The 17,976-nt window shown below is 42.6% G+C and overlaps 3 non-coding genes across 3 annotated transcripts; 2 read left to right on the top strand and 1 right to left on the bottom strand.

Annotated features, from left to right (window-relative positions):
- The first annotated feature begins 3,911 nt into the window (after nt 1–3,911).
- On the top strand, nt 3,912–3,984 carry Trnav-aac (transfer RNA valine (anticodon AAC)). Its single transcript has one exon. It is a non-coding gene; the product is annotated as a tRNA-Val (tRNA).
- A 190-nt stretch (nt 3,985–4,174) lies between these two features.
- On the top strand, nt 4,175–4,247 carry Trnaa-agc (transfer RNA alanine (anticodon AGC)). Its single transcript has one exon. It is a non-coding gene; the product is annotated as a tRNA-Ala (tRNA).
- A 3,235-nt stretch (nt 4,248–7,482) lies between these two features.
- Trnai-aau (transfer RNA isoleucine (anticodon AAU)) lies at nt 7,483–7,556 on the bottom strand. The gene has a single exon. It is a non-coding gene; the product is annotated as a tRNA-Ile (tRNA).
- Between the last annotated feature and the right edge of the window lie 10,420 nt (nt 7,557–17,976).

Here is a 17,976-nt window from a genome sequence, read left to right as displayed (position 1 = left end):
GTTTATTGATTTACATATTTGAACCATTCCTGCATCTCCAGGATGAAGCCAGTTTGGTCATGGCAGAAAACATTTTGATATGTTCTCAGTGTCCTCTATAATGTTCCCTTCTAATTTCTACTTTCATTATTATAGGTCTTCTCCCGGTACTTTATTTAATCTTCCTAAAATTTGTTAATCATGTTGGTTTTCTCAAAGAAGCAATTCATGGCATTGATTCTTTGAATTGATATTTTATGTCTGTTTGCTTGTTTCTATTTCATTGATTTCAGTTCTGGGTTTGATTATTTCTTGCTCTCTTCTCTGATGGCTGTTACTCCTTGTAGTCATTGTCTAGAGCGTTCAAAACAACAGTATGTCACCAACTTCTTATGATAAGATCCCTCCTGTCTTTTGCTGTAGGCATTTAGTGCTATGAGCTTGCCTCCTAGAATCTCCTTCCTGGTGTCCAATAGTAATGGGCATGCCATGTCTTTATTTTCATCCAATTTAAAAAGAATTCAGTTTCTTTCTTGATTTCTGCCTTGACCCATTTGTCATTCAGCAGTGAGTTTTTCAGTTTTCAAGAGATTGTATGTTTTCTGCTGTTTTAATCCATGATGGTCAGATAAGAGGTAAAATGTTATTTCAATTTTCTTATATCTGTTGTGACTTGTGTATGTCCTATTATGTGGCTAATTTTAGAGCAAGTTCCATTAGATGCTGAAAAGAAAGTGTATTCTCTCATGTTTAGTTGGAATGTTCTATAGATGTCTGCTAGGTCCATTTGACTTATGTTATTTAACTGCAGTATTTCTGTGTTTAGTTTTTGTCTGGGTGACCTGTCTATTAAGGAAAGTGGGGAATAGAAGCCACCCACTATCACTGTGGGTTAAAAACATGTGATTTTAGCTGTAGTAGTATTTCTAGTATGAACTTGGGTGCCCTCGTATTTAGTGCATAGCTGTTTACAATCGCAATATTCTCTTAGTAGATTTTTCCTTTAGAGAGTATGTAGTATCTTTCCTTATCTCTTTGGGTCAGTTTTGAATAGAAGCCTGTTTTGTCTGATATTAAAATAACTGTACCTGCTTTCTTCTTGGGACCATTTGCTTAGAATACCTTTTTCCATCTTTTTACCATGAGATGCTGTCTGTCCTTGATGTGGAGGTTTATTTCTTATATTCAGTAGAAAGATGGAATCTAACCTGCTAGTCTGTTATCAATGAGCGGTGTTTATTGATTTCTGATATTTTGTTGTTGCAGTGTGAATTTTTCTCCACTCTTTTGATGTGCTGTTCTGGGATCATTTTATTTCTGGATGTGGCTAATCTCATCAGATTGAAGTTCTCCTCCTAATGTTTTCTGTCCAGCTGAATTGGGAGGTAGAAATTATTTAAATTTGGTTTTGTTATGAAATGTTTTTCTTTCCTTGTTGGTTGCGATTGACAGTTTTGCTGGATATAGTCTCTCTGAGTTTGTAGATATCTGTCCAGGCCATGCTGGCTTTCAGATTGTCCATTGACAAGTCAGGTGTTATACTAATTGGCATGTCTTTATAAGATTGATCTTTCTCCCTTGCAATTTTCAATATTGTTTCTCGGTTCTATATATTTAACGTTTTGAGTATTATGTGTTCTGGGAAGTTTCTTTTCTGGTCCTGTCTATTTGATGTTCTATATTTTTCTTCTACTTGGACAGGTACCTCCTTCTTTAGATTTGGAAAATTTTCTTTTATGAAACAAAAATTTTAAAATTTTAAAATGTTGTGTTAAGATGTTTTTTGTGCCTCTGTCAGATTTTCTGGATGTTTTGTAACTGGATTTTAAAAATATATTTAACATTTTCTTTGACTTCATTTTACCTTGTCTTCAATTTCTCTCTTGAATGTCTTGTAATTTGCTGATGAGGTTTGCCTCTGAGGTTTCTGTTTGACGTCCTAAGTTTTTTTTTTTTTTTTTTTTTTTTAAATTTCCAGTTTTAGTTCAGTTTAGGTTTTTGTTAGTGATTCTATTTCTATTTTCCTGTCTTGAAATGTTTTCCTCATTTCATTGTCTTATGGTTTCTATTATGTGAAGAGACACTGTGACCATGGCAACTCTTAAAAAGAAAGCAATTTAGTTGTTGGCTGGGTTACAGTTCACAGCAAAAGGATTGAGCCAGCCAATGGACCTGGCTAATGCTTCTGACACCTCAAAGCCCACCTTCAGTGACACATTTCCTCCAATAAGGCCACACCTACTCCAACAAGGACACATGTCCTAATCCTTTCAAATAATGCCACTCCTTATGAGCCTTTAGGAGCCACTTCCATTCAAACTACCACATTCATTCAACTGTTTGTTTTTACACTTTTCAGCTAGGCATTTTTCTTATCTTTTTAAAGGTGAATGTCCTTAAACTCATTCATAATTACTATTTTAAAGTCCTTGTCTTATGCTTTTTTTGCATATATTGTATTTCTCAAGGTCTATTGCAATAGGGCTACTGGCTTCTCAGGAAGGCTTATTGTCTTGCCTGTTCATCTGGTAGAGAAGTTAAAATACTTGAGGTGTTTCTTGGTGTAGATATGTGTTCCTGTCCTTATTGGGTGGGTATTCTGTTCTTTGGTTACTGTCACTCACTCTGGTTTTTTGGCAAGTGTGGTGGCTGTAGGGCTCCTGGTAGAGAGGGCTCCTATAGCTTGCTGGGTGACACAAAGGAATGGAGATGGGCTCTGAGGAAAGATCAGAGGGGCAGTGGGAAAGAGCTAGTGGACCCGGCTTGACCCGGTCCCCACTGGGTGGCGGCGGGGTGGGAGGAGGGGCTATGGCATGCAGGATGCTACAGGACTAAGGGTAGGTCTGGAGAGATCAGAATGGAGGGCAGGAAGGATAGTGAAATTGCCCAGCTTTGTCCCAACTCAGTGTGGCTTCTGGAGGTTCATGGTAGAAAGCGTTTCTGATCGATAGCTGACACAAAGGAATGGAGTGCGCTTTGAGGAAGGCTCAGAGGGGGCTGTGGGAAAGAGCTAAGGGGATCCTAGAGCCCCACCAAGCGGCCAAGTCCCCAGGGATGAAGGTGGGGTAAGGAGGACAGGCTCCTGGGTTTCAGCTCAGTGTGGTCACTGGGAATCCCTGGTAAAAAGGGTTTCTGTGTGTCATTGGCTGACACAAAGGAAGGCAAAGCTGAGTGGATCCACAGGAAAGTCTAGTAGTTCTTACGTGTATGGGTATTTACATGCAGTGTCCAGAAGAGGCCAGAAGAGGGCAATAGATGCCGTAGTACTGGAGCTGAACTGGTTTACGAGCTCCCCTGTGGTGCTAGAATTCAAAGTCAGGTCCTCTGAAAGAGCAGCTGGTGCTCTAGCATGACGGTTTCTTTAGAAATTGAAAGTAGAACCACAGAGGCTGCCTTCCACTGGGCACATGGCCACAGTATCGTAATCAAAGTGTTCTGAGACATTCACTGTCTTCTGAACATTCATAGAAATGGATCAGTGTCTTCGGAGACACCCACACGTTTGCATTCATAGCAGGATTATTCCAGTAAGTAAGATACAGGATCAAGCTACTCTCCATCAATGGACAGATGAAAACAGAGCAGACAAACATGGAGCATTAGCTACTCCGCCTTTTCTAAAAAGCCTGTCACTTGCAGTCACTTGAATATCGAAGGTGAGGACATGCTGTTGAGGTAAACCAGCCACAGAGGGACAATTCCACAGGACTTTTTACTTACCGTGTGCAATCTGAGTGCTCACTCGGCAGTGGCAGAGTAAAGTGGTGTCACCAAGGGCTGGGGGGAGAGGGACAGTTACTTTAGTTACTTTGATTTAGCTACCCTGTGATACGTACAAAAAAAAAAAAAAAATCAACATTACACCGTTTATCAATCATGTTTTGAGTGCATGGTACGTGTGTAGAAATTAGGAAAACGTAATGTCTCAAGGTGTTTCCGTAGTGTAGTGGTCATCACGCTCGCCTAACACGCGAGAGGTCCCCGGTTCGAAACCGGGCGGAAACATGGTTGGTTTTTCTCACTTTCTTGTGTGTTCAGACTTTCATCTCATTCCCTACAATCGGGAGACATGGATTTTGGCTGTGTTCTTAGCCTTTACCATCATGTATTCCTGGACCCTAGCTATATCAAATAATTTGAATGACAGTAGAAATTAGTAGCCATAAAAGAAAGTACAAGAACTGTCTCCCATGTAGGGGGATTAGCTCAAATGGTAGAGCGCTCGCTTAGCATGCGAGAGGTAGTGGGATCGATGCCCACATCCTCCACAGCTTTTAAGTCATTCTCTTATAAATGGCACTCTTAAGTTTTCTGTTGGATCCTGTGGAAGAGATGTCTGGTTTCAACTAAGTTGATCTTACTCTTTACTGTCACACTTAAAAGTATAAACGTTTGAGTTCCATTCAGCTTTCAGTGTTCATCTAGCAAATGCATGTAAGCATTTACAAAGTTGAGTAAGAACTGTTTCTGTGCAGGTGTAGAACTTCACCCTTAAACCTCCATATTGTGCCTGCTATAACTTCTCTGGAACCTTCCTTGCCCATCTTTTGCCAACTCTACTGCTTTGGTGAGAGGTTGTTCTGAGCCCCACAGGAAGGGAGCTTCCCACAGCCCTGCACTGCCACCACCAACATCATTGGGCCTGTGTGGGACTTGGTTCTTTTCCCACAAGTCTCAGTTTCCCATTTCTAAGCTCTGTGCAAAAACAGAGAATCACTTTGCTGTGACCATTTAAGGAACCTGCCCGGGCTCTCTCAAAAGCTCTCCAGTGTCTAAAGTGTTCTCCTCGAGATGGTTCCGAGTACCCTGCTCTACCCACCTTCCTTTTTGTCTTTACCTTCAGAAGGCAGCATAGTATGCCCTACACTCTGCCCTGCCTCCTGCCAGAGGCTCTAACTGAAAATGCTCCCTTGTGACATTCCTAGACAGATTAGAAAACAACCATTAAACCCACCAAGGGCACTTCCACCTCTCTGGCTGAAACGTCATGAGTGGACCCTCTTGAGTTGAGGTGTCATGAGTGGACATTCTAACACAGGACATTCCCCATGGAATATCCGATTCCCGGATTAGCATCTTCTGTTGTGGAAGCTGAAACAAGATGGTGGACAGTAGTTCCCTCCTGAAAGAGGAAGCAGCGGGTGTGCTTGCCTGGCCCTACTGCAGCCGGGGTTTAAATGCCTTCCTGGTCTGGAACTGCCCTGGAGTGTCCCACAGCAATAGAGCCTAGCTCTTGGGGCAGGAGACTATTACCAGGAGCCCAGTCTAAATCAAGGCTGTGGAAGTTGAGAGATTAGGTATCTGGTGTGTTAACGAGTGAGTTATGTGCAGAGCAGGCAGAGACAGGGGAGTTGAGGCAGAGAAAGAGCTCATTATTTGATACTCAATCTCTGCTTCCCAATTCAGGCCTTGTCACTTCCCCACTCTGAGATGTTGTGAAAAACAATCTACCTGAGCTTTCATTGCCTCTGGAAAGGGCAGATTCGCAACAAGTCCTTTTGCTGTCAAAATTCAGCTGAGCTACATGGAATAAACTCAACAGATCATTTCGATTAGTTAAAGGGCATATGGAACTGAAAAGCTCAGATTGTTTGTGGAATTATTGAAAGAGGGAATGTCTCTAGTCACCTAGACACAGACTGAAGCAGAGGATACAGAATGTCCAGCAGAACGAGCTTGAACACTATCTACTTGCTCATTTACTCATTCAGTCAGGGAATGAAGAACCTCCTTGTTACTTCTCTTCTAAGGAGAGCAGTGAGGTAAGATTCCTGAGAGAAGAGAATGCCAGAGGAGTGAAACATGAGGTCAGGGAGCGCACAGGGCAGTTGCAAGTGAACCTGCTCCCTCAGCTCAGAGGGTCTGGTTTAGATGAATCCCAGAGGGATGTGGATGCCATCATTCTGGATGTGAAATGCTTCAGATGCAGCACTAGCTGCTAGGGAGCAAAATCCAAGTGAGGCTTTGTTCTTTAAAAGCTGCAAGTGGATACAGGGTGCTTGGAGACAAAGACATTTCTAATGTGAAGTTGTGGATGGGAGAGGCAGTCTCAGTGCAATAGCAAGTCTGTCACACTCCTGACCAGAAGGTCCTAAGGTTCAACCTCAGAGAGGGCAAAGAGGCTTCCTTTTCCACCCAGGGTTGATTAGTTGCTTGTGTAGCAGGCTGACAGTGGGTACACATACAGACACATAGGTACTGATCACAGTGAAATCAGGAACTGATCCTGGTTGTTAGGTGAGATGTGTAGGAAGGATTGCAGGTCACACTGGACACTTTGAATCAATATCTGCTAGTACTATATCATGTGCTGGAGGAAGCAGGGCGGACACCTTCTCAGCATGGTGCACTGAAGGTGCCTGGCTGCAATTAAGGCACAAAACCAAATGTGAAGCCATCCACTCTTTACTCAGCTAACAAATGAATCCTGAATTACATTGTGCAATTGCTGTTCTGCTTGCAATGTTTCAAGAGTAAACAATTTCAAAGAAACCAATTGACACTTAAAAAAAAAAAAAAGCAAAAAAATGAGACTGAATGCATGTCAGTACAAGGGACACAGCAGAGCCGAGGACAGGCAACGGCAGATCCTCCAGAACCATTTTTTTCCCATTACATAATGTCACAGCAGGGAGAAACAAATTCCCATTACTCTATCCCTAGGTACGCACCCAGGATCAGGAGGCCGAGTGAAGCCAGTAGAGAAGGCCTGAGTGTTGAGAATAGAGTCAGCAATTAAATGGACCCTGTTGTGTGCAACCTTAATTGTTTCACTGTTGTAGAAGGCTGTGACTATTTTTATTTTCTGTTTCCTGAAAGCTAGAATTTCATAAACTGTAGTCTTAGAAACATCCCTTAAAACTTGTTCTGACCATTCTACTTCTGAAGATGTTTGGGTCTGAGAAGCCTTTGGCTCACTGTTTTATTCACCTCAGATGAGTGGAGTCGAAATTCCCATCTCTTAGGACACCTCACTTCCATTGCTCAGCTTCATTGAATTCAACCTTTCGGAATCTCCCCGCATGTGTATTTATTGGCCGTACTCCGCCCTTCACTGCTGTCCTAGTTTTGGAGCATCACAATCCTTGCTCAGAGAGGACAAATCATGCCTCCTACAGATTTGTGTGACTTTTGGGAGCACAACACACGTCTTTTTGCCTGCACACTTCTCACATTCACTGTATAGACTTTTAAATGTACCCAAGTAATGGGCTGTGGCTTAGTGGCATGGTGCTTGGCTAGCGTATAAAGCCCTAATTCAATCCGCAGCACTTTGGACCTCACTAAGCAGTTGGACATTGATGACGGGCTTGGAGTTCTGAACCCGACATTCCTCAGTTCAGTGTCTCTAGAATAACAGCAGGCAGAAATAAAAGGGCAGAACAAAATAAGAAAGCAGTATAGGGCAATCAAAAGGAAACACAATCAAGGTGGTTTGCCTTACAAATTCGCCTCATTTTTTATTTTGGAGGCAAAACATAGTTGCTAAAAATAGCACACATGTGGCCCGTACGGGGATCGAACCCGCGACCTTGGCGTTATTAGCACCACGCTCTAACCAACTGAGCTAACCGGCCACACACCAAACATCCTCTCTATGGCCTCTACAGATATTTAATGATAAAGTTGCCAAATGAGAAAGGGTTTTGTTTCCCCAAATTTTAAGATTTTCTTTAAGATGTAAAAAAATTTACAAGCCTTGCCTTATTCTAAGTAGAAAGTTTCTATGAACAGAAAAAAATTCTGTACCACAGCAACAAATGTCACCCTGCGCTCACTCATTGCTCAGCTTGGTCTGTGGGACCCACAGAGACTCGCCCTATAGTCCAGTACACTCGCTCAGTCGACGCACAAACTCTGGCCAACACGGAGTTCTGCAGCCCACTTCTCCCTCTTACTCACAAGTACTATTTGAAGTCTTTCCAATTTTAAACAATTTCAGAATACATTCGCCAAAACCATTTAGATAACGCAGTGGGTGCCAGGCCTCCCCCAGATCGCGCCTCTCTCCTGAGCTGCTTTCTAGAGGAGGGTATTCCGGACCAGTGGCGGAGAGGCCCGGTATATGTTCCCAGACCGGGTGCGATTTTCCGGACCGGCGGGACGTGCTCTCTCCCGACCCTATCGCTGTGGAGTCGCTACGTGTTGAGAAGAGTGCAGGGCCAGCGCGCCTTAGTCCGTCGCAGGGACGAGTCCTCTCGGAGCATACACGCTTGTCCTGGATCGCAGTGATGCCAAGCTCTGCTCAGCTTGAACTAGGATTTACCCTCGTCACTAAATCAGTAGCCATTCCAGAAGTTTTGGGGACGCCAGCGCTGCTCCTCGGCGTTTGAAGGCTGTCTCAGCAAGAACCCTAGGAGGCAAGAACGAGCTTTCACATCCTTGGCGCCGGAATTCTGGGATGGGCGCCGGTGTCATTTTGTCCTTTTTTAATGAAGTCGCGAAGGAGTCGACAACTTGAGATTCTGAAATGAGTATTTTCGGGTCACCCAGAAAATGCTTACCTTGGTGATAACCAATATCTGTGACTCCGAAGTCGCCCGCAATCTCCTAGTCTGTAACGGAGGAGGCCAACCCAGTGCATCAGCCTCCACCTCCCAGTCCTTGTTTTTCGGGGGACCTTTTGCTGAAAAGATACCGTTGGTCCTGTTCTCTAGGGACTCTCAGAGCTCCAGTCCCCTAACTGGTGGCTATACTGTGGCAACAACCACAAAAGTAGACACGAACAAAGGAGAATTTTAAAAAGTGCGACGTGTGAGGCGTGAGGCACAGCTCTGAGAAACGTCCCAAGCCATTGTACCACTCTAAATTCAAACTTCTTTTAACGACAGACTGTCAGGACCCTTGGGGACAAGCTCTCCGACTGCCAGTCCAAGCGCTCTGCTGGGTCTTCATTCCAACAACGCTCTGTCCTCGATATTGATCCAGTAATTTTCCAAAGTTAGAAAACCTGTGCGCGCTCAGCTGACAAGGCCTTTACAAACCTCTCTGAAGTTAACCCAGGAAAAAGTCATCTACCAGCCTTTCAAAACTACTGAGATCTGCCTGGGTGTGGCTCTAGGGCACAGGGAGTTTAAATGGGACGTTTTAATATGTTAGTTAATTTCTTTGGGAGATGGGCGCAGAGTTCCACAAAATGTTGACTCTGGTCCCCGTGGGTGAGAAATTATGAATTGATATTCCGGTACCATTGTTATGTGTTAGGTGACAAAAACCAGTTTTGTCTGACTACCTTCAAATCTGTAGTAAGTTGATCGTCCAAAATACTTGCTGGAGTTCTGTTGAGCTGTCTCATTACTACTAAAATACTTGATAAATCTCTCCCCAAAGCAGAACACCTGGTTCCTATCTGGGAGAGACTGTGGACACCTCAGGTTTAGACCTCAGGGCTCCAGACTCCAGAGAGTGAAGTCCTATTGTAAATCTCTGGGCGTGGGAGAATCCACAAACTCCTCCAGAGCCGCTGACCTGTTTGTGACCAGGGTTATGGTGCTGAGCAGTGTGAAAGAAATTAAGGCAACTGGTTTCTTCAGCCGAGTCATTTCTGAATGGAAAGGCAATGGCTCTATGTGTTGATTTAAAATTGAAAAGAGGGATTAGCAAAGACCCCAACCCCAAACAGAGAAGACACACATGCCAGATGAAAGATGATGTGACCATGCAATATGCAGATCAGACCATGCTGATCTGGCACAGGTGATTCTCTGGATTTCAGCTTCAGATCACAAAATAGTAAATTTGTGGTAAATAAACACCTATTGGAAAAGCTGAATCCTGTGGAGTGACAGGTTCAAAGGATAGAGCAGTCACTGATCTAGAATGAGAGGGAAGGGATGGATCCAGTATTTCCCTGTTTATGTCCTGTTCTCCCCAGTTCTAGGCTTCCATTGCCCTGATATTTGGTAACTACCTTTAAGGGATTTGCCTTTTGTTAGCTCAGTGCCTTGTGATGGGGCTGTATCATTTTTTTTTTTTTTTTTGCTAGATTAAAAAAGCAAGCAAAAGTTAAGCGTGCACGCACACACCACTCATAAAGAGACAGATGTTATAATTGTACAGCCATGTTGTAGAGATGGTTCAGAGCACACACTTCTCATGAAGAGGAAAAGAGTTGGTTCCCAGCAACCAGTCAGGAAGCTCACAAACAAACACCTGGGACTCTACTCCAAGGAATGTGATGTCCTCTTCTGGCCTCCTTAGGCATTTGTGTTCATGTGCATGAACACACACATAACATAATTTCACAATTTTAAACTCAAGATAAAATGATATAAATGTATTTCTATTATATTGTATACATGTGTGCACATTTAAGAGACTAGCCAGCCCAATTGGTGGTGTGGGTTTGTTAGTTTTGTTTTTGTTTTGGGATAGTAGTATCTCTTTGGCCCGTGACTTTCTGAATAGGCTAGATGAGCTGGCCAGGGAGCCCCTGGCTGTGCCTCTAGAGAGTATTACAAGTATAGCCTACCATGCTTGGTCTTTTATAATTTTATTTTTAATTTTGGGGATCAAACTTGGACTTGTGACCAAGAGTGGTCTTCCAAAAGGAACTACTAGGCTGAGCCCTCCACTCCCCTTCCCTCAGGCTGATTTCCTGCTAGTCCTCCTTCTGAATGCTTGGCCTACTCTCGGGAAATCTGGTAGAAGAACACTCTTCCTATGCTCCCTAAGCACAGCTTGTGAATGTGAATAAAACAGAGTATGGTGACGTGCATGCTTAGTCAACGGAAACTCTTGACTGAATTCCCAAGCCATTTCCCACCAAGGACCTAAAGGCTGAAGCCTGGCTTTCCCACAGAAATATTAATGTTTTGATTGATGTTCTAAAGAGTTCTTAGCCTGATGGATATGTCATTTAGATTATTCTCTTTATGAGTGTGTATTTATATGTTTTGCCACGTGCCTTGTAGGTGTGGATACCACATGCGCCTTGCAGCTGGGGGCACTAAACAGCAAAACAAGATATGTGGGATTAAACAAGATGTTTATCAGAGTGTGCTCAGCTGTTGTAGGCTGTTGAAAAATAAATCTCTTGTCAGGGTATATGGTTCGAGATATTTGCAAAGATGATAGCCGCTTTCTGCTAGGAGTCGGATCCCAACAATTTTACATACTGGAGAGGCTTCCAAAAAATGTTATAGCCCATGTTTTAAATTGTCTCTCCGTCATAGGTAAGCCTAAAAGTATTAAGACTGATAATAGTCTTGCACTGGGAAAAATTTTCAAGAGTTTTGCCACTAGTTAAAATCAGACATATTACTGGCATTCCTTATAATCCTTAAGGACAGGGCATTGTTGAACGTGTCCACCAGACTATCAAAAACAGTTTACGTAAGTTAAAGAAGGGAGAGTTATACTCCAGAAGGGGTCCCCTAAATATATTCTCCATCATGCCTTATTTGTTCTCAATTTTCTAAATCTGGACACTCATGGCAAATCTGCTGCTGATTGCCTCTGGCACCCTGAGACTGATAAAAATTATGTCACAGTTATGTGGAAGGACCCTTTTACCTTTAAATGGAATGGCCTGGATCCAGTTCTCATATGGGACTGAGATCAATATGTCTGTTTGATACCAAAGAAGGTGCAGCCAGATGGCTGCCAGAAAGATGAGTGAAACAAATAGACACCTCCACAAAGCAAGACCCAGTTGTAGATAAAATGGATAACAATTGAGATCCAGGGAAGAGAGATCTCCCTGAGAATTCTCCTCTTCTTCCCTTTACAGATGAATCAACCTGTCCCTTTGCCCAGCTTTGATACACTTTTTCCTAGGCATAAAAGAGCTATTCAATTTATTCCCCTCTTAATTGGGCTTGGAATCTCTGGGGCACTTGCCACTGGCTCTGCTGGCATTGGAATGACTATGAACACATAATAACAATTGATAAAAGATGTCAACATGGTTTATCAGTCTGTCAGAGACCTACAAGATCAGGTAGACTCTCTAGAAGAAGTGGTCCTACAAAATAGATATGGCCTTGATTTATTAACAGCAGACGAAAGAGGTGTCTGCTTAGTTTGACAGGAAAAAGTGCTGCTTTTACACAAACAAATCTGGAATCATTTGAGGCTGGATCCAAAAACATCAGGAGAAATTGGAAAAGAGGCCTCAAGAGCTTTTTAATAACCCCATATGGAGCACTTGGATTGGGATAATGCCTTACCTTCTCCCTTTTCTTGGACCAGTAGTTGGTCTGCTAGTATTGTTATCATTTGGACTTTTTCTCTTTAATAGACTTATGGGCTTAATAAAACAACAAATTGACTCCTTGGTATCTAAACCTCTACAAGTGCATTATCATAGACTTGATCTGGCTGATAGAGGCCTGGCTGAGCCTTTCGATAACATAGCTCCTTTAGGAGCTGCATAGAACTCAGATCTGTGCACGTTGGTTCGGCATGGCATGAACACAATGTGGGTACCTGACAGGGGTGCGAGGCTAAGCACTGCAGGGGGAGTGCCTTATAGTTCACTTCTGAGTCCCCCAAGAAGCAAATCTGATTGTATAGAGGTTGGTGTTGACTTCTTGTGTCTCCGAAAGTGGTCAACTAGGACCCCAGAAATCCTATGCAACCCATGAGACAAATAACCCTCTCATCACCAAAAAGACACCGTTACAAATGATACTGGGAGAATCAGATCAATACTTCCCACCTCTGGTTAATGTCCACTCATCTGTTGATGAGATCTCCTAATGTCCACCTTTGCTGGCTGGCCTCATTAACTATTGTTGAAAGGGAGGAGATGCCAGGAGCCAAACCCATGAAATTATCTGCTTTCTGGGAAAACCTAGTCAGTTAAAATACACGGTTAAGAAAGGATGTTTGTGGTCTCAGCCCCCAGGAACTTAAAGAATCTCTGATATTTCCCAGAAGCCGAAGTCGGATGGTATTAGGCAATGAGGGTATGATAGTGGGATAGCCTGAAGCAATGATCCTTGCCTAAACTTCCCGTTTTGCTATGTTTTTATAACCTGCTGCCTGAAATAAATTTGAGTACTTGATCAGACTTTTAGACTTTTCTCCTTCTCCTTTTTCTCCTTCTCCCTTTTCTCCTTCTCTCTCCTTCTCTCTCCTTCTCTTTCCTTCTCTCTCCTTCTTTTCTCTCTTCTTCTCTTCTCTCTCCTTCTCTCCTCCTTCTTCTTTCTTCTCCTTCCTTCTTCCTTTCTCCTTCTCCTTCTTTCTTCTTCTTCTTTCTTCTTCTTCTTCTCCTCCTCCTCCTCCTCCTCCTCCTCCTCCTCCTCCTCCTCCTCCTCCTCCTCCTCCTCCTCCTCCTCTTCTTCTTCTTCTTCTTCTTCTTCTTCTTCTTCTTCTGTTACTTTTCTGATTTGTTTTGTTCTATCTGGTCTATCTTACTTTGGCTATTAGATGTGGTGGCACAACCTGAATTCCCGTGAACAGTCTTTGGTGGCATGTCTTGGCAAGTTGGTCTGACAATGCATATGTCCATCCAAAAATTCAGCTCTTGCTTAAAAGGGGGTAAGATAGTTTATTCTGGAACCAAATTTGAGTGACTGGCCAAGAAACACAGATTAGCTTACCCTTAGTTCCAAGTCCTGATCTGGAAACAGTTTCATGTAGTTTTTATAATAATAGAACAAAGACCTTCATAATGCAAGGCACGTTTTAATATACTGGTGGAAGTATTTCAGGTGCCGGCTTTAAGGCTGCAGCGCACCATTTCAGAAACCCCGTTTTTCTGTAGCACTTTTGTAGCATTGGTGAATGTTCTTTGTTGGAAATTATATTTCATTTGTCTTTTTTTCCTTTAATCATTTTAAGGGGTGTGTGTGTGTGTGTAATAAAACTATCTCATTTTAACTAGCATGAGTCTATGACTTGGTGACACTAATTATATCTACAGTGGTATACATTGTTATTACTACCTGCTCTTAGCCCTGAAGTTGTGTTTATTTTTTTGTAAGTCACTACATTCTTAACTTATAGAAAGCATTTGACTCCAGGAAGAGCCCGGAATCAACCTCTCTTGTCACATTAGTTCACTTACTTGTGCTATCCTCTCTCATGTCTCTGGGCTGGGCTCTAGATCACAATCCCTAGCTTGTGTACCTCGAGTCAAAACCCTCATCACTAGATCAAAGGAGAAACTCTTTAGAATAAGAAGATACAGATGTGCCATATCCCTTGTCCCATTAGATCTTCCAGATGGAAATATAACAACTTTTAAGGAAAAGGAGAAAGGACCAAGGAACTGTAGATATTGTTTTTTCTTGTTTGTTTGTTTGTTTGTTTTTTGGTTTTTTGTTTTGTTTTGTTTTGTTTTTTCGAGACAGGGTTTCTCTGTGTAGTCCTGGCTATCCTGGAACTCACTCTGTAGACCAGGCTGGCCTTGAAGGAACTGTAGATAAAAGAATGCTAGCTGGCACAACAAGCTGGAAGAAGAGAGCAGTGGTCATGATACTGGAAGTGAAGGGAAAAGGTAGATTATGGCTTCTGTGAGCGGGAGAATTTAAGAAGCACCAGGTTTTTGAGACTCTCTTTTTTCCCCCTTGTGGTACATGAGCCCATATTATAAGACTTGTATCAGTAACAATTGCTCAAAGGTTTGTAATCTGCTCCAGAGTATTCTCCAGCTGTAACAGGGAAGAAACAGAGGTTATTTTTAAAAAGATGTCCTAGATGTTAAGTGTTCTTTTGCAAAAGAAATCTGAGATGTAGTGTACAGGGAGAGAGGGAGGCTGGGCATGACACAGATTGAAGACAACACAGAAGCTTGATTCAGTGACCTGAACCCCTCAGGAGAGGAACGTCCTGGTGAGAAGGAATGAAGCTATGACGAGCTAGGACAAGCTAGACTCAGAGCATCTCTCCACTGTCCTCCTTCAGCCTTTACTCATTTCTCCATTAGAACACTTTTCCCCACCAGGTATTTATTTTTAAATTGTTTTAATTCCCCTTCTCCCATTTTTTTCAATTTAAAAAAAAATGGTGTGCATCTATAAATGTGAGTGCAGCTACAATCAAAGATTGTTGAATCCCTTGGAGCTGGAATTTAAGGTGGTTTTAAGCCACCCAACATGGGTACTGGGAATTGAACTCAGGTCCTCTGCAAGGACAGTAAATGTTCTTAACTGCTGAGCCATCTGTGCCACTCCACTTCAACATTATTTTGGAAAAAGACTTGAGGGGAGGCCAACTTATGAGGGTTTTGAGGAAGGGGTAGTGTGGGGAGCTGACATAAGGCGGCTATCATCCTTGCAGCTATCTTGAACCATATACCCTGACAAGAGAGTTGTTTACAACAGCCTACAACAGCTGAGCACACTCTGATAACATCTTGTTTTAGATACCCAGGATTTTCCCTTGGGTGTGTGAGACTTAAAGGTGTGATTTAGAGCTGAGACTTAAAGGTGTAACTTAAAGGTTTAATTTAGAGATAAGACTTAAAGGCATGGCTTAAAGGCGTGGCTTAGAAGTGAGACGTATAAAAGGCGAGAGGCCGACAGAAAAAAATATTAGACACTTGAACTTGGATGAGACTCGAAACTAGAATTTGGAACTGGAAACTTGGAACTTAGAGGCACTAAGGACTAGGAATAAGAGAGTAGGAACTAGGAACTCAAGACTTGGGACTTGGACTAGGAAGAGAGACTGAAGAATAAACAGGATTGAATCACACTCTGTCTGGTCTCCATTCCTCATGTTCATCCTCACTCTCTCTCTTGCTGAACCCTGACCCGCAGACCTGAACAGCTTGGGGCAGTGCAGGCTAACAAGTTAGTCCCCAAGGCTTTTGGCAGTGTGGGTTCAAACATTGACAGAACAGGACATTTTGGCCCCCAGGCGTGGGACAGCTCAGGCTGCAACAAGAAACAACAGGCACATAGCAAAACATCCTTAAATCTACATTTACATCGTTCCAGGTTACTGTTCTATTGCTATGAGGAAACACCATTACCAAGGCAACTTATAATTAGGGGATTGCTTACAGTTTCAAAATGTTGGTCTGTGATCATCATGGTGGGAAGCATGGTGGCAGGCAGGCAGGCATGGTACCAGGGCAGTAGCTGAGAGCTTACATTTGATTCACAAGAGAGAGAGACACATACCTGAATTAGAGAGTAGCAATAAACGTTCAGAGACTGAATGCACTCTGCTTGGGCCAATATTTTTATGGTAACTGACTAAAGAGGCTCAGTACTTATCATACCTTCTTAATGTTCACTCCAGTACTTCCCCACAATACTCCGAGGTAGCCATAAGTATGGCAGCTCCAATAATCAACTCTGGTATCATTTAATTCATTCAAATTAGCTTCTTGTTATGAAATGTGTAAGTTGGCTAGTTAATCTCCCTGTTTACAGTAGCTGTTAAAAGTCTATGCATGGACCTTGGTAGCTCTAGTAAGCTAGGCTCAGCTACCTATCTTCAATATGTCAAAAAGACAAGCAAGAAAAAAAGCCGTGAGATGATTTACTCAATATGGTCACACTGGGAAGAGGAATGAGTAAAGAGTTTCAACCACTAACATGAGATTCAGATTTGTTTTTAAAGATCACAAGATGTGCATAAGTAAGAAGTCCTGGTCTCCATAAGTAGCCCTGCTCATCATAGTCAGAACTGTGTGAAATCCTGCAATAACTTTCCCTCTGGCCCTAGTCCTTTTCTTTTACCTAGCAGATGACTCCTGCCACAATTCCAATCCTTGGAGTCCATTGTCTCAGCAGTCTTATTGTTGAAGGGGGTAGCACAAACCTCTCTTCTGAAATTACATGTGTACATATCTTCCTAATATAGTCATACACAGCTCATTCCACAACATGATTAGAGTTGTGTTTGGTACAGCTTACACTAAAAACAGCTAATAAAAAGTTATTTAAATATTAAAATTAGGCTAGAGAGATGGCTCAGTATTTAAGACCACTTGCTCTTGCAGACGACCTTGTCTATGTTCATTTCCCAGCCAGCACCCACATGGTAGCTCATAAACCATGCATTATTCCAGTTCCAGGGGATGTGACATCCTCCGAGAGCACACACACACATCACGTGCACATATATGCGGATAAAATACTCATACATATAAAATAAATCTAAGGAAAAAAAAACCCTTAAATATTAGAATGACATTGGTGGGGTTTTTCTTGCCTTAAATTTTTTATTTAAAATAAGCTGCAGCAACTCTGCAAATTCTGAAAACAGAAATTAGTTAATCCAAAACATGTAACTGTCATCCTCAGTCCCTAACTCTAGAATTTAACACCCAATCCAAGTTCTTTACCAGACCAGAGAATTCTAGTATTCATCTTCTCTGTGAGGGTTTTTATTATATGCATATATGTGTATGTATGCATATATGTGTATATTATATACTTATTTATTATTGTGCATGCCTGTCAGCAGACAATTTTTGCGGTCAGTTGTCTCTTTCCGCTTTTGACATTGGTTCCAGAGATCAAATTCTGGTCGCCAGGTTTGAGCAATAAGCACTCTCCGGTCCTCACTCCCGACAGGAGCCATCTCTCTGGCCTACATACATTTTTCTTTTTCTTTTTTTTTTTTTTTTTTCCCAACTAAGGATGATACTGACTTCTGACTTTTTTTTTTTTTTGGTTGTTTTTTCTGAATCTGCTCTCCAGGCTAGAATCGCAATCAGAAAGGACAGAAATCCTTTCAACACGGTTTCCCCGCAGCTTTCTCCACGCAATAAGGCCACGCGACGGCTCTCTTCTCTTTTGCTAGCGTGACAGCTCCACAGCGCCTTTGGAATTCTCCACTTCTTCTGATTTTCAAGCTATTTAAGACTGGATCCGCAGCATCTACTCTTGAGACGCTACTCCTGACTCCTGATTTGAACAGCCGTGGAGAAAGAAAAGAGTAAGTCCAGAGTCGCAGTACAGGGCGCAGGGTACCAGAGCTTAGGCCTGGTCCTAAATTCCAGGAGTTGAAAAGGTAGTTTGCAGACGCGAAAGAGCCAGGGCGCAGGCGCGTTTAGGCACCGCCCATTTCCGGAGGTTCAGTGTCTATTGG

Source organism: Arvicanthis niloticus, unplaced genomic scaffold (assembly GCF_011762505.2).
Source record: "Arvicanthis niloticus isolate mArvNil1 unplaced genomic scaffold, mArvNil1.pat.X pat_scaffold_565_arrow_ctg1, whole genome shotgun sequence".
NCBI lineage: Eukaryota > Metazoa > Chordata > Mammalia > Rodentia > Muridae > Arvicanthis > Arvicanthis niloticus.
Note: the sequence above shows the minus strand (reverse complement) of the source record. Positions and strands in the feature narration are given on the sequence as shown.